Source organism: Carassius gibelio, chromosome A21 (genome assembly GCF_023724105.1).
Source record: "Carassius gibelio isolate Cgi1373 ecotype wild population from Czech Republic chromosome A21, carGib1.2-hapl.c, whole genome shotgun sequence".
NCBI lineage: Eukaryota > Metazoa > Chordata > Actinopteri > Cypriniformes > Cyprinidae > Carassius > Carassius gibelio.
The window spans coordinates 2,233,401-2,248,195 of NC_068391.1; the positions used below are offsets into that span (position 1 = coordinate 2,233,401).

Sequence of the window (14,795 nt, forward strand, 5' to 3'; positions counted from 1 at the left end):
GGGGTGACAAAAGAGAAGCGGAACTAAGTCCCGCCGGAATTTTGTGTTCCCCTCGGGACGGTGTCGCGGTAACACCGGTCCACTTCCGGGTTGCGCCCGATGTCACAATAACAACGCTAATGACAGATTGGCATCTGGTGTGGGGAGTTTGATGTGGCGATCTGTGAGAGGATTATGGAGGCGGAGTAACCACATAAAAAGAGAAGTGCAGAGACCATGAGGGGGGTTGTGATTCTTTTTGGTCGTTCGTTCTCCCGGCTATTCTTCCTGGTTGGCTTGCCCCCGTGTGTGGTTCTTCTTTTTAGACGTGTTCCCCTAGGAGAGGTGAATTCCTGGGACGTTTGGGCTGGCGTGTGGAGGTATTTGAGGACTATTGTGGGGTTTCGGCTATCTGGCTGTGCAACAGATATATCAGCGATCGAGTGGAGATATTCAGGACAGAAAGAGTGTGAGTTCTGGAAAGCAAGTGAAGACTAGACCGCGCCATCGCTATCGGAGGGAAGTTAAGAGACCGGATCTGGGATTTCGATCAATTGTATACATCTGGACTGGGAGTGAGAACGTTGTGAAGTGGACGGAGTCATCGTTGGGTGAGTGCTGGCTCTATTTGCACTAAGAGTGGGTGTGCCGTGTCTGAAGTGGTGTGTTTGCACAATAAATCGTTTGAAGTGAAGTTACAGAGTGTGGGGAAGATATATAGAGTTAATGCCGGACGCTCACCACCCCGAGAGCCCACCACCGTCACCGTAATCCACACCCAGGCACTCAACTGAAGCATCTCCCAGCCGTAAGCCCCATTGCTTATTCAAGAACACATACTTGCTGTTGATTACTTACTCTGCTGTGCAGATCGCAGGATCCTCTGGGCCGAATGCCGCATGTGATGTCCCTATGAAAGGAGGTGGACACAAGAATTATTCCTTTCCCGGTCACAACCGAAGCCTCTCCCAGCCGTAAGCCCCACTACTTATTCAGGAACGCATACTTGCTGTTGATTACCTACTCTGCTGTGCAGATCGCAGGATCCTCTGGGCCGAATGCTGCATGTGATGTCCCTGTAGAAAGAGGTGGACACAAGAATTATTCCTTTCCCGGTCACAACCGAAGCCTCTCCCAGCCGTAAGCCCCACTACTTATTCAAGAACGCATACTTGCTGTTGATTACCTACTCTGCTGTGCAGATCGCAGGATCCTCTGGGCCGAATGCTGCATGTGATGTCCCTGTAGAAAGAGGTGGACACACGAATTATTCCTTTCCCGGTCTTAACCGAAGCATCTCCCAGCCGTAAGCCCCACTACTTATTCAAGAACACATACTTACTGTTGATTACTTACTCTGCTGTGCAGATCGCAGATCCTCTGGGCCGAATGCCGCATGTGATGTCCCTATGAAAGGAGGTGGACACAAGAATTATTCCTTTCCCGGTCACAACCGAAGCCTCTCCCAGCCGTAAGCCCCACTACTTATTCAAGAACGCATACTTGCTGTTGATTACCTACTCTGCTGTGCAGATCGCAGGATCCTCTGGGCCGAATGCTGCATGTGATGTCCCTGTAGAAAGAGGTGGACACACGAATTATTCCTTTCCCGGTCTTAACCGAAGCCTCTCCCAGCCGTAAGCCCCACTACTTATTCAAGAACGCATACTTGCTGTTGATTACCTACTCTGCTGTGCAGATCGCAGGATCCTCTGGGCCGAATGCTGCATGTGATGTCCCTGTAGAAAGAGGTGGACACACGAATTATTCCTTTCCCGGTCTTAACCGAAGCATCTCCCAGCCGTAAGCCCCACTACTTATTCAAGAACGCATACTTACTGTTGATTCCCTACTCTGCTGGGCAGATCGCAGGATCCTCTGGGCCGAATGCTGTATGTGATGCCCCTGTAGAAAGAGGTGGACACACGAATTATTCCCTTCCCGGTCTTAACCGAAGCATCTCCTAGCCGTAAGCCCCATTACTTATTCAAGGACACATACTTACTGTTGATTACTTACCCCGCTGTGCAGACCACAGGATTCTCTGGGCCGAATGCTGCATGTGATGTCCCTGTAGAAGGAGGTGGACACGAGAATTATTCCTTTTCCCGGTCTCGACCGAAACATCCACGAGCTCTACTTACCCGGATACCCCCCCTCACTCCGGGACGGGTGACAGACTACCCTGGCTCTTGCTGGCCCCGTACAGGCACAAACTGCCGACGACTCCACGCCTTCCCGGCGTCCGAGGTCTGGCTCCGTTCTGGTCGGGAGACACGGAAGGAACACTGAACTTTTAAATTGCTTTTAACCAAATAAAACCTTGTTCATTTTTTTATACATTCGTCCGTCTGGTTCTTCTGGTACGCTCCCCGAGGTGATCCTGGGTTTCAGGGGTGGGTGCAGTCCGGCTTGGCCCCCCCCCCGACCTGTGACAGATTTGGCGTAGTCGGCAGGGTTTCACCTCGGGTTGAGCAACCAGGGATTCTCAGATGGCCGACGACGAGGCACTGGGGGCCCCACCCCGAGTCATGCCAGTGTTCATGGGAAACCCCTGGGTCCAGAAATATGGAGGAAATGAGTCAGAGGTGCGCCTCTCCGAATGGCGGGCTCAGATCGAATATCTGGCCGGGCTACAGGGACTGAGCGCGACCCAACAGCTACAGTTTGCCCTCAACTCCCTTGACGGGGAAGCGCGGCGGGAAGTCCAAGCCTCCCCCGAAGCTGTCCGAACCACCGCCCAGTCTGTGTTCAGATTCCTGACGGAAAGGTATGGTGACGCCACTCCAACTGCGGTTCTCCGGGCCCAGTTCCTCAGCAGCAAGCAGGGCCCCCGCCAATCCGTCAGAGCTTTCGCCCTCCAACTACGGGAGCGAGTTACCAGACTGCAGGGATGCCCAGACCATGGTCTCGGAGATAGTGAGACTCTGTTGAGGGACCAATTCCTGTTGGGGCTAAGGGAAGGCCCGGTACGCCAGGGACTTAGAGTCCAATTCAGAAGGGAGCCGGAACTCACCTTCGAAGACCTAAAGAAGGAAGCGGTGGCATTGGAGAACGATCAGGTTGAGGTGCAAGAACCCCCTGTGTGTGCGGCCGTAAGTAGCTCCGCAGTGGCTGTCCCCGACATGGCAGAGTGGAAACAGACTCTGAAGCTCGAACTCCTAAAGGATGTCCGGGAGCAGATGGCGGAGCTAACCAAGACGCTCGTGGACGAGCTGCGTTCTGGGGCTACCAGGCCAGAGGTGAGGCCCATCTCGCGGGACCGGGTGTACTCGGACGGGAACAGGGACGCAGGGAGGCGACCTAACCGGCCCAACCGGCCCCAGTTTGAATGGGACGAACAAGGACGACCTATCTGCAACCGCTGTGGCCAACCAGGCCATTACAGCCGACAGTGTGGTCCTCGAAGAGGTTCGGAGGGGGGTTTTTAGGTCGACCGGCCACAGTGGGTCGTGTGGTCGGGACCCCCTTAGATGACCCACCCATCGGAGCAGGCTCCAAGGACAGGCTGGTCGGGCATAGCCCAGTGGTGGAGGTCCAGGTGTGTGGTGTGAAGGTGCCCTGTCTCGTCGACACCGGATCCCAGGTGACCCTATTCGCGGAGAGCCTGTCGCAAGAGCTGTTTGGAGATCAGAGGATGCATGGGACGGAGGCTCCCTGGCTCTCCCTGAAAGGAGCAAATGGTCTGGACATCCCCTACATTGGCTACAGGCTGACGGACTTGGAGATCCACGGAGTGATCGTGCCCCAGAAGGGAGTGATCATCGTAAAGGACCACTGTCTGGGGAGTCACCGGGCCTTGCTAGGTATGAATGTATTATCTGCATGTTGGGAAGAATTGTTTCGGGCAACGCCCGCTCGAGGGAGCTCGCTGGCCGAGCAACAGGAATGGGAACGTGTCGCCGCTGACTGCAGACGGATCCAGATGTCCCGGGCCCGGCAAGGCCGCGAAGGGACAGGTCGGGTAGCGTGCCGTTATGCCCTGTCCGTGCCAGCGAACAGCGAGGCCCTAGTATGGGTGCGAGTCCTCCAGCGGGACGTGGGAGCGGAGGAATGGGTGTTGGTGGAGCCCCACTGGGATGGCCAGCAGGTAGAAGTCGCCAGAGGTTTGGCCGTGGTACGAAGAGGACGGATCCCGGTGAAAGTTCGGAACGGGACGCCCCATGTTGTGCACCTACATAAACATCAGCGGCTGGTCAAGGTAACGCCGGTAGAATCCCATCAGGTGCGGGAGGACCAGGACGTGAGCTTTCGCCAAGTACACCCCGCGGTGGTGGAAGTGGCCCTTACCCAAGCGAGCTCGTCGCCCCAGAGTCTAGGGGAGGAGGTGCCCGGCCACTTGAAGGGAAGTTCCCTGCAAGGGGAGGAGCTGGGACCGACACAGGCCAGGAAGCTGCGAGACCTGCTGAGCAAGTGGCAACATGTCTTCTCGGCACACGAAGAGGACTACGGCTGCACCAACGTCGTGCAACATCGGATCCCCACCGGAGATGCAGAGCCCAGTAGAGAAAGGTACCGACCCGTCCCACCTACCCTGTACACGGAGGTCCGCACACTGCTGCAAGGTATGCTCAATCGAGGGGTTGTTAGAGAGAGCAGCAGCCCGTGGGCAGCTCCCATCGTGTTGGTACAGAAGAAGACTGGCGCATGGAGGTTTTGCGTCGACTACCGCAAGCTGAACCTGGTCACTAGGAAGGACGCGTTCCCCCTACCCCGGATTGAGGACTCCCTGGCTGGCTTGACACGCTCGGCATGGTACTCCACGCTGGACTTGGCAAGTGGCTACTGGCAGGTACAAGTGGCCGAGGCCGACCGGGAGAAGACCGCCTTTACCACCCCGTTCGGTCTCTTTGAGTGGGACCGGATGCCCTTCGGCCTCTGCAACGCTCCTGCCACCTTCCAGAGGCTGATGCAGCGGTGCCTGGGAGGTCAGTTGATGGAGTCCGCCTTGGTATACCTGGACGATGTGATTGTCTATTCCCCAGATTTCGACTCCCACTTACAACACCTTGAGCAGGTCTTCGGGGCCATGGAGAAATATGGGCTGAAGCTACAGCCGGACAAATGCCATCTGTTACGGCGGGAGGTCAAATTCTTGGGACACTGTGTGGGCGCGGCGGGAGTTTCGGTCGACCCGGAGAAGGTGTCAGCGGTGCGAGAGTGGGCTGCCCCGCAGACGGTGAAGCAGGTCCGGTCATTCCTGGGCTTCGTGGGGTATTACCGCCGCTTTATCAAGGACTTCTCCAAGATCGCAAAGCCCCTAAATCAGTTGCTGGCTGGGACAGGACGCCCCCGAGGTCGCGGATCGCCGGCTATCCTATGGAGCCCCGAGTGTGAGGCTGCGTTCCGGCGACTGAAAGACGAGTTGCTGCGGGCGCCGATTCTGGCATATGCTGACTTCTCCAAGCCCTTTGTCTTATACACGGACGCTAGCAACCTGGGTTTGGGGGCCGTGTTGGCCCAGCAACAGGACGGTGTAGAGCGGGTCGTAGCCTACGCAAGCCGGAGCCTTCATCCAGCAGAGAGGAACGACGCCAATTACAGCTCCTTCAAGTTGGAACTGCTGGCGCTGAAATGGGCACTCAGCGAAAAGTTTAAAGATTACTTGTGGGGTGCCCAGGTGACGGTAGTAACTGATAACAACCCCCTAGTACATCTACAGACGGCGAAGTTGGGGGCAGTGGAACAGCGCTGGGTGGCCCAGTTGGCCAATTACAACTACCAGCTCCGATACCGGCCAGGACGGGAGAACACCAACGCTGACGCCCTGTCCCGACTCCCGGAAGCTCAAGGTCCGAGGGACCCACCGGAACCCACACCAGACCCCGAAGGAGAGGAGTATATGGTGGGCATTGTGGAGGCGCCGGGGACTCAACATGAGGGGATGCCTGTGAGTTGGGGATGGGACCCCTGCCGCTGGAAAGAGCGACAGCAGGCCGACAGGGAGATCAGTGGCTTGATGCGATGGCTGGAACGGGGCCGAAAACCGACGTTGGCCGAACAACGGGCCCAAGGGGGGACAGGAAGGAAGCTGTTGGGACAATGGGCCAGACTACAGGTGAAGGAGGGAGTACTCTGTAGGTCTTTCCGAGATCCGGGGCTGGACGAGGAACTCCGACAGATCGTTGTCCCCGAAGGCCAAGTACAAGAGCTCTTGATAGCGTACCATGATCAGCTGGGCCACCAAGGGCACGAGAAAACGGTCTCCCTCTTGAGGCGACACTTCTACTGGCCCAACCTAGAAGCAACGGTACGTACCTTTGTTCAGGCCTGTCCTCGTTGCACCTTGTTCAAAGCCAGGAAGGAGGCACGAGCACCGATGGTCCCCATCCAGGCAAAGGCTCCTCTCCACATAGTCGCAATGGACTTCTTGACTTTGGGTCGGCCGGCAGACCGCTATCAGAACATCCTTGTCATTACCGACTTGTTCACCAAGTACTCCTGGGCCATTCCTACTTTGGACCAGACGGCGAACACCACCGCCACTGCTCTGTGGAGAGCTGTCTTCCAGCCGTTCGGTTGCCCCGAGTTCCTACACTCGGACCAAGGGCCAAACTTCGAGTCTCGGGTAATCAGAGAGCTGTGTAAAGTGTACGGCTGCACCAAGACCCATACCACTACTTACCACCCCCAGGGAAATGGCGGATGCGAGCGGTTCAATCAGACCCTATTGAACTTACTCGGCACGCTAGACCAAGAACATCAGAGCGACTGGGTGAGTGCGCTACCAAATCTGGTTCAGGCCTACAATAATAGTACGCACAGTACCACGGGCTACGCCCCCACTTATTTGATGTTTGGCAGGCATGTGCGGATGCCTACCAACTTATTGCTGGGGACGGCAGCAACCGAGGAGGAGGGGAACGTAACTGAATGGGTAAGGCGCCACCACCAACGCCTCCATTTTGCATACGAGCAAGTCTCGGGACGGATCCGAGCGGCTGGGAAGAAAAACAAGAGGCTGTACGACCGGACGGCTCGGGAAGCCCCCCTTCTCCCAGGAGAAAGGGTCCTGGTAAGGGACAACCGGCGACAAGGGAAGGGGAAGCTCAGTGACCGATGGGAGAATGCACCATACGTGGTCGAGGGCCAGCAGCGGCCTGGACAGCCAGTATATACAATTCGGCCCGAAGGAAAAGCCGGGCCCGCTAGAGTGGTCCATCGGAACATGATCCGCCCCTGTCCGAACTATCCCAGCCCCGTAGAGGAGGCGCCAAAGGAGCCTGAAGCTGTAGCCCCGTGGATAGCAGGATGGGCCGTGATCCCAGGAGAACGGGGAAATGTCCCCGCAGAAATGGCCCCCAGAGACCCGATGGATATGCCTGCGGACATCGACCCTGTCTCGCCACCACGACGGTCCCAGAGGGAGAGCCGAGGTCGGCCCCCGGCACGCTATGGAGAATGGGCGACTGGAAGGCGTTCTAGGGACTAGAACGGTTTGGCAGGGGGGTATGTCACGGGGTGACAAAAGAGAAGCGGAACTAAGTCCCGCCGGAATTTTGTGTTCCCCTCGGGACGGTGTCGCGGTAACACCGGTCCACTTCCGGGTTGCGCCGATGTCACAATAACAACGCTAATGACAGATTGGCATCTGGTGTGGGGAGTTTGATGTGGCGATCTGTGAGAGGATTATGGAGGCGGAGTAACCACATAAAAAGAGAAGTGCAGAGACCATGAGGGGGGTTGTGATTCTTTTTGGTCGTTCGTTCTCCCGGCTATTCTTCCTGGTTGGCTTGCCCCCGTGTGTGGTTCTTCTTTTTAGACGTGTTCCCCTAGGAGAGGTGAATTCCTGGGACGTTTGGGCTGGCGTGTGGAGGTATTTGAGGACTATTGTGGGGTTTCGGCTATCTGGCTGTGCAACAGATATATCAGCGATCGAGTGGAGATATTCAGGACAGAAAGAGTGTGAGTTCTGGAAAGCAAGTGAAGACTAGACCGCGCCATCGCTATCGGAGGGAAGTTAAGAGACCGGATCTGGGATTTCGATCAATTGTATACATCTGGACTGGGAGTGAGAACGTTGTGAAGTGGACGGAGTCATCGTTGGGTGAGTGCTGGCTCTATTTGCACTAAGAGTGGGTGTGCCGTGTCTGAAGTGGTGTGTTTGCACAATAAATCGTTTGAAGTGAAGTTACAGAGTGTGGGGAAGATATATAGAGTTAATGCCGGACGCTCACCACCCCGAGAGCCCACCACCGTCACCGTAATCCACACCCAGGCACTCAACTGAAGCATCTCCCAGCCGTAAGCCCCATTGCTTATTCAAGAACACATACTTGCTGTTGATTACTTACTCTGCTGTGCAGATCGCAGGATCCTCTGGGCCGAATGCCGCATGTGATGTCCCTATGAAAGGAGGTGGACACAAGAATTATTCCTTTCCCGGTCACAACCGAAGCCTCTCCCAGCCGTAAGCCCCACTACTTATTCAGGAACGCATACTTGCTGTTGATTACCTACTCTGCTGTGCAGATCGCAGGATCCTCTGGGCCGAATGCTGCATGTGATGTCCCTGTAGAAAGAGGTGGACACAAGAATTATTCCTTTCCCGGTCACAACCGAAGCCTCTCCCAGCCGTAAGCCCCACTACTTATTCAAGAACGCATACTTGCTGTTGATTACCTACTCTGCTGTGCAGATCGCAGGATCCTCTGGGCCGAATGCTGCATGTGATGTCCCTGTAGAAAGAGGTGGACACACGAATTATTCCTTTCCCGGTCTTAACCGAAGCATCTCCCAGCCGTAAGCCCCACTACTTATTCAAGAACACATACTTACTGTTGATTACTTACTCTGCTGTGCAGATCGCAGATCCTCTGGGCCGAATGCCGCATGTGATGTCCCTATGAAAGGAGGTGGACACAAGAATTATTCCTTTCCCGGTCACAACCGAAGCCTCTCCCAGCCGTAAGCCCCACTACTTATTCAAGAACGCATACTTGCTGTTGATTACCTACTCTGCTGTGCAGATCGCAGGATCCTCTGGGCCGAATGCTGCATGTGATGTCCCTGTAGAAAGAGGTGGACACACGAATTATTCCTTTCCCGGTCTTAACCGAAGCCTCTCCCAGCCGTAAGCCCCACTACTTATTCAAGAACGCATACTTGCTGTTGATTACCTACTCTGCTGTGCAGATCGCAGGATCCTCTGGGCCGAATGCTGCATGTGATGTCCCTGTAGAAAGAGGTGGACACACGAATTATTCCTTTCCCGGTCTTAACCGAAGCATCTCCCAGCCGTAAGCCCCACTACTTATTCAAGAACGCATACTTACTGTTGATTCCCTACTCTGCTGGGCAGATCGCAGGATCCTCTGGGCCGAATGCTGTATGTGATGCCCCTGTAGAAAGAGGTGGACACACGAATTATTCCCTTCCCGGTCTTAACCGAAGCATCTCCTAGCCGTAAGCCCCATTACTTATTCAAGGACACATACTTACTGTTGATTACTTACCCCGCTGTGCAGACCACAGGATTCTCTGGGCCGAATGCTGCATGTGATGTCCCTGTAGAAGGAGGTGGACACGAGAATTATTCCTTTTCCCGGTCTCGACCGAAACATCCACGAGCTCTACTTACCCGGATACCCCCCCTCACTCCGGGACGGGTGACAGACTACCCTGGCTCTTGCTGGCCCCGTACAGGCACAAACTGCCGACGACTCCACGCCTTCCCGGCGTCCGAGGTCTGGCTCCGTTCTGGTCGGGAGACACGGAAGGAACACTGAACTTTTAAATTGCTTTTAACCAAATAAAACCTTGTTCATTTTTTTATACATTCGTCCGTCTGGTTCTTCTGGTACGCTCCCCGAGGTGATCCTGGGTTTCAGGGGTGGGTGCAGTCCAGCTTGCCCCCCCCCCCGACCTGTGACACTTTCATTAAACTTATCCGACTATTTCCAACCCACTGTGTTAGATTTTGCAGTATTTGGCTGAGCGGTAGTTTGGGTGGCTCGCCAATGTACCAGATTTCTCTAATACATAAAATAAGTAAGCTTGACACAGGTACAAAAATATGATTTTACTGGTAATATTAAATGAAAAACCATCATAAATATTGCATTTTGTTTTTAATTTGTTTTTGTTTTGTATATTATATATATATATATATATATATATATATATATATATATATATATATATATATATATATATATATAATGTAATTTTAGTCCATTTAAAGGATTTCTATTACTGAGTGGTTATTTAAATGAAAAGTGGTTAAATAATTAGTTTCAATAATTATAATGCACATCATTGGTTTGTTTGCATCATCACTGAAATGAACATTATACAAAATGAACAAAAAATACTTAAAAAAAAAAAAACAATTTCTTAACTTTAGTTGAACCTGTTAACGATTGGTTCCACTTTTTGAGCATAGACGTGAAAGGTTGATAGACTTAAGGTTGGTCTCTTTTTAAAGCAGACACTTGGCAGATTATTGTAGAAGTGAAACAAGTTATAAAGATTATATAACAAAAAAGTAATGGAAGTTTACTTTTATGAAATTTTCTATGAAAATATTTATATTTTATATAAAATAAATATTTAGCAAACCATGTTTTACTCTAAAACTGCTAGAAAATTAAAACCAAAATTCTGAACAAGTTATGTTCCAAATTTGAGGTTGATATCTAAAAAAAAAAAAGTATTTTCTCCAAAAATACAATGGGTGCCATCTTTTGAACACTCTCCATGAAAATGAATATTTTACTGATTTTTCATGATTTCATCTATGCATCACCATTTCAAAGTAAAGGTCAGAACACTCTGACTCTGATGAGCACTCTTCTTGCATATTAATAAATTACAGTTGCTCTGTAAAATATAAAAAAAAAACAGTCAACAAATATCAAAACTAGTCTTTAAGCTTTCCAATGAAATATAGTTTTTCAAGATTACTTTAGTTTCATACTAAGATATTAGTGCATAAAATATGGAAGTGGGCCCACCGGTGGGCCAGTGACGTTTCACAGGTTAATCTAAAAACTCAAATAATATATATATTTTTTTATAGAATGCTTTTTGCATTTTTTTAGAAGAATGCTTCTTTTTTTTAATTTATGGACATATATAATAAAATGAATACAAATTACTTACTATAAATACTTTAAAATGAAATTGGGAATGTACAAATAAAAATAAATTCAAAATATTATTTAAAACTCAGTTTCTTGATACTAAAATATCACTGGTAGTAATATAAATGTAAATAATGACGGGTCATGTGACCCACAGGAGGAGGTCAGAGGGAATATCGCTCAAAGCATGGCCATCCTGGGACCCTCGTTCACTCTGGACACTGTGGATGAGTGTCTGGTTAGTTACAGAAGTGTCTCTCATTCTCTCTGGCTCTCTCTCGTTATTTATTAAAGGAGGGTTATCATAGTCTGGATAAAAGGGGGTATGGAGAAGCTGCGTGATCCAAATCTTGCTTTAAACATCCAGTTTATCCAGCTATCATAATAACTACCTGTTATTATTCCAGGTGTGCGTCAACTGGAGATCATGTGCAGTTTCGGCCGCATGTCGTTTCTGGCAAATTACTTTGTGTTCATGACTTTCTTCCCGGTCTGTGTGTCGCTGAGTGTGTTTGTTTGTAAGATGTTCTGTGTAACATATAACCCCAGATGTGTCTGAACTCTGACCCCGGTCACTCGTGCAGCTTTCCCGAGAGAGTCGTGAGGGTCGGCCCATCTGGCATCTCAGCCGTTTCGCTTGCGTTCTGGTGGAAGAGGAGGAAAACAAACCAAACCCAGTCACTCAGAAAGTCAAAATGATCATGGTGAGTTACAATAATGTCATGCACTACTGTTTAAACACTTGGGGTCCGTATTTTTTTTTATTAATGCTTTCATTCATCAAGGATGCATTAAATTAATCAAAAGTGCCAGTAAAGACATTGATAATGTTTAAAAAATCTGTTACAGATAAAAATTTTGAACTTTGTTCATCTGTGAATCCTGAGAAATAAAATGCATCACTATATCCATAAAAAATATGAAGCAGCACAACTGTTTTCAACATTGATAATAATAATCAGAAATGTTTCTTGAGCAGTAAATCAGCATATTTTCATGATTTCTGAAGATCATGTGACACTGAAGACTGGAGAAATGATGCTGAAAATAAAGAGCAATAAATTCCCAGACAGCAAGCAGTTTCGGCCCAGATCTGGCCCACATCCGGCCCACATGGATTTCACACGGGCCAGATGTGGGCCGGATCTGGGCCAACACTATGTTGCTCTCTGGGTTACAGTTTCACATCGAAAACAGCTATTTTATAATATCTTATAACATTTCACTCTATGACAGTTTTAATGTATTTTAAATCGAATAAATGCAGCTTTACTGATGTCTTTTTAACAGTTCTGGTTTGAATTTGCGTCAGTCTTTGGGTCTGGTGCTGTTTCACGCTCACAGTCGACTCGTGACCGAATCTCAGACACACAACATGAGCAGATCAGATGAGGGTCTGCCCGCGCCGAGCATGGAGTCCGACAGAAGCATGTCCGGGTACGAGCTGAGAAACACACAGATGATCTTTCATTCATTGTCACATTTTTGTAATAATCTCTTCTTTCTCTCAGTGTGGATCTGGAGCAGGTCATCACACTCTCTCTCTCTCTGTTACTGGCGGCCATGTACATGTTTTACGAGCAGGCTGAAACTGAATCCTCCCTGTCAATCAAATCTTCTGTGGCCACACCCAGCTGCTCCCTGACCAATAGGAGAGTAGGAGAGGAGCGCTGTCAGAGAGAGTCAGCCCAAAGCCCTGATGGGGGTCCCTCATAGACAGTAAAAGAAATGGACACAGCAACCCCATTGGATTCAACATAGAAAAATTAAGTCAATTAGAAGCACGTACTTCCTGGGGGTGGAACGTACTGCGCAGACTCTGAGTTTGATGATGTAGATGTCACGTGAGCAACCTGTCTGACAATTATAAGTCTTCTAATAGCTGTGCCAAGAGAAATCTGAATCACTGGTTATGACGCAATCATTAGCCTATTTTTACAAAACCTACTTCTACGGGATCATAACGTAAGATACAAGATAATGGAGCCTTTATACATTTTCGTGTTTCTTTAAAAATAATTAATGGACAAATGGATTCTTTAAACACCTCAGATGTAAAGTTATTCGCTGTCAAATGGGGTCCCTACAAGGGGGGCAGGGTTTCATATTTTATTAAGGCATCCCTGGGCGCTACAATTGTCTAGCGGACACCCACCTGTTTATAGCATTCCATTGACTCCCTTTCAATTTGGCGTCACTTTGACAGAGAATAACTTTTTATTACCGTATGGACAGGCAATCTTTTACGGTCTATGAGGCTATGGTCCCTACAAATAAAAGTGAAAGAGAGACGTCTGATCCGTCAGATGGACACCACACAGATGAGCTCCAGTCTCATCAGCACCACCCTGTGGACGAGTGTCTGATGATTCTTAAAGACCCCAAAGTAATTCATCAGTGACAATGCTAACTGATCCTAACTCTTCATCTGCTTTGACATCTCTCTCCTCTCTTTGTTTTTTTTTTACTTTTGTTCATTATTTTTACTACTACAATATTACTTTTTTCTGTAATTTATTCACCTGGTTTTCCCCTTCTTTTGTTTTGAATTCTGCTGTTATTTGATCATGAATTTTTTTGGTTTCTTGTGTTTGTTCTTCTGCTTTGTTAATGCTTTGCTTTGTTTATGTTGTCGCTTGTTCTTTTCTTGACATTTAATTTTTTTTTTTGTATTGTTTTTGATCTTTTCTCTGTTTTAATGCTTTGTGAATCATTTGTGAGTTATTTTTTAGTTGTTTGTTTATTTCCTTTCATTTGTTCATTTATTTTTAATCTTCTTCTTTTCTTTTTATTTTCTTTTGCTAATTCTTGTTTACGCTTTTTCTTTCTTTCTTTTTTTCTGTTGTTTTTTAAATGTTTTATTATATCTGAGTTTGTTTCCCCTTTTGTTAATTTGTTCTTATTTTGTTTATTAGTTTTTCATTGCATCGTTCATTATTTGTTTGGGTTTATTAATATTTACATTTTCATCTTTTTTCTTTCTATTTGTCTTTCTCTCTCTCTCTCGCTCTCTCTTCCTGTGTATTTCTTGCTTTATCTTTCTCTCTCTCTCTCTATCTCTGTCTTTCTTTCTTCTTTCTTTCTTTCTCTCTTTCTGTCTGTTATTCTTAAAGACCCTGACATTATTGATCAGTAATTAACCAATCTTCACGTGATTTACATTATCTCGTTGTCTTCTTTCAGAGAGTAGCTCGTTGCCTGACTAATAGCGAGGTGATGGCATTAGGACCGTTTCATAGTCAACGCGAGAAACGCGAGCAAGCAACGCGAGCGACGCGCTCCCTTTCATAGTCTAAATAGTGGACGCAAGCGTCACGGGCGATGCGTGTATGCAATACAACTGAAGAGGAGTGTATTCTGTTGCTGATGAACTATCGTATAAATGTGGATGAATACGTATAAGTTCGCATTATTTTTCCTCTTCGCCCGCCATTGTATTCAAACCTTCTTCTTCTGTAAACACAATATTCTTGAATTAATGTACAATACTTGCAATGTCGCCCCCACCGACAACGCATAGTATTGCGTGAATCGGCGCGTCGCGTATCAAAAACTAGGACGACACATTTGGCCGAAGCGCAACGATGCGTAGCCTCGGGGACGCGTATGCGTTCTTTTACTGTCTATGGTACAGATGCGTTGACTATGAAACGGCCCTTAGTGTAGAGCAGGGGAATTCTGGGATACCGTCTGGAAGCGGTGCTGGAGAGTACGGAGAGAGGCGTGGCCGTA

General features: G+C 49.1%; 2 long non-coding RNA genes across 2 annotated transcripts; both read left to right on the forward strand.

Annotated features, from left to right (window-relative positions):
* The first annotated feature begins 217 nt into the window (after window positions 1–217).
* Window positions 218–1,531, forward strand: LOC127941802 (uncharacterized). Its single transcript, XR_008149142.1, has 3 exons — window positions 218–901; window positions 1,068–1,233; window positions 1,399–1,531. It is a non-coding gene; the product is annotated as an uncharacterized LOC127941802 (long non-coding RNA).
* Window positions 1,532–7,656: 6,125 nt separating this feature from the next.
* On the forward strand, window positions 7,657–8,967 carry LOC127941803 (uncharacterized). Its single transcript, XR_008149143.1, has 3 exons — window positions 7,657–8,337; window positions 8,504–8,669; window positions 8,835–8,967. It is a non-coding gene; the product is annotated as an uncharacterized LOC127941803 (long non-coding RNA).
* Window positions 8,968–14,795: the final 5,828 nt, after the last annotated feature.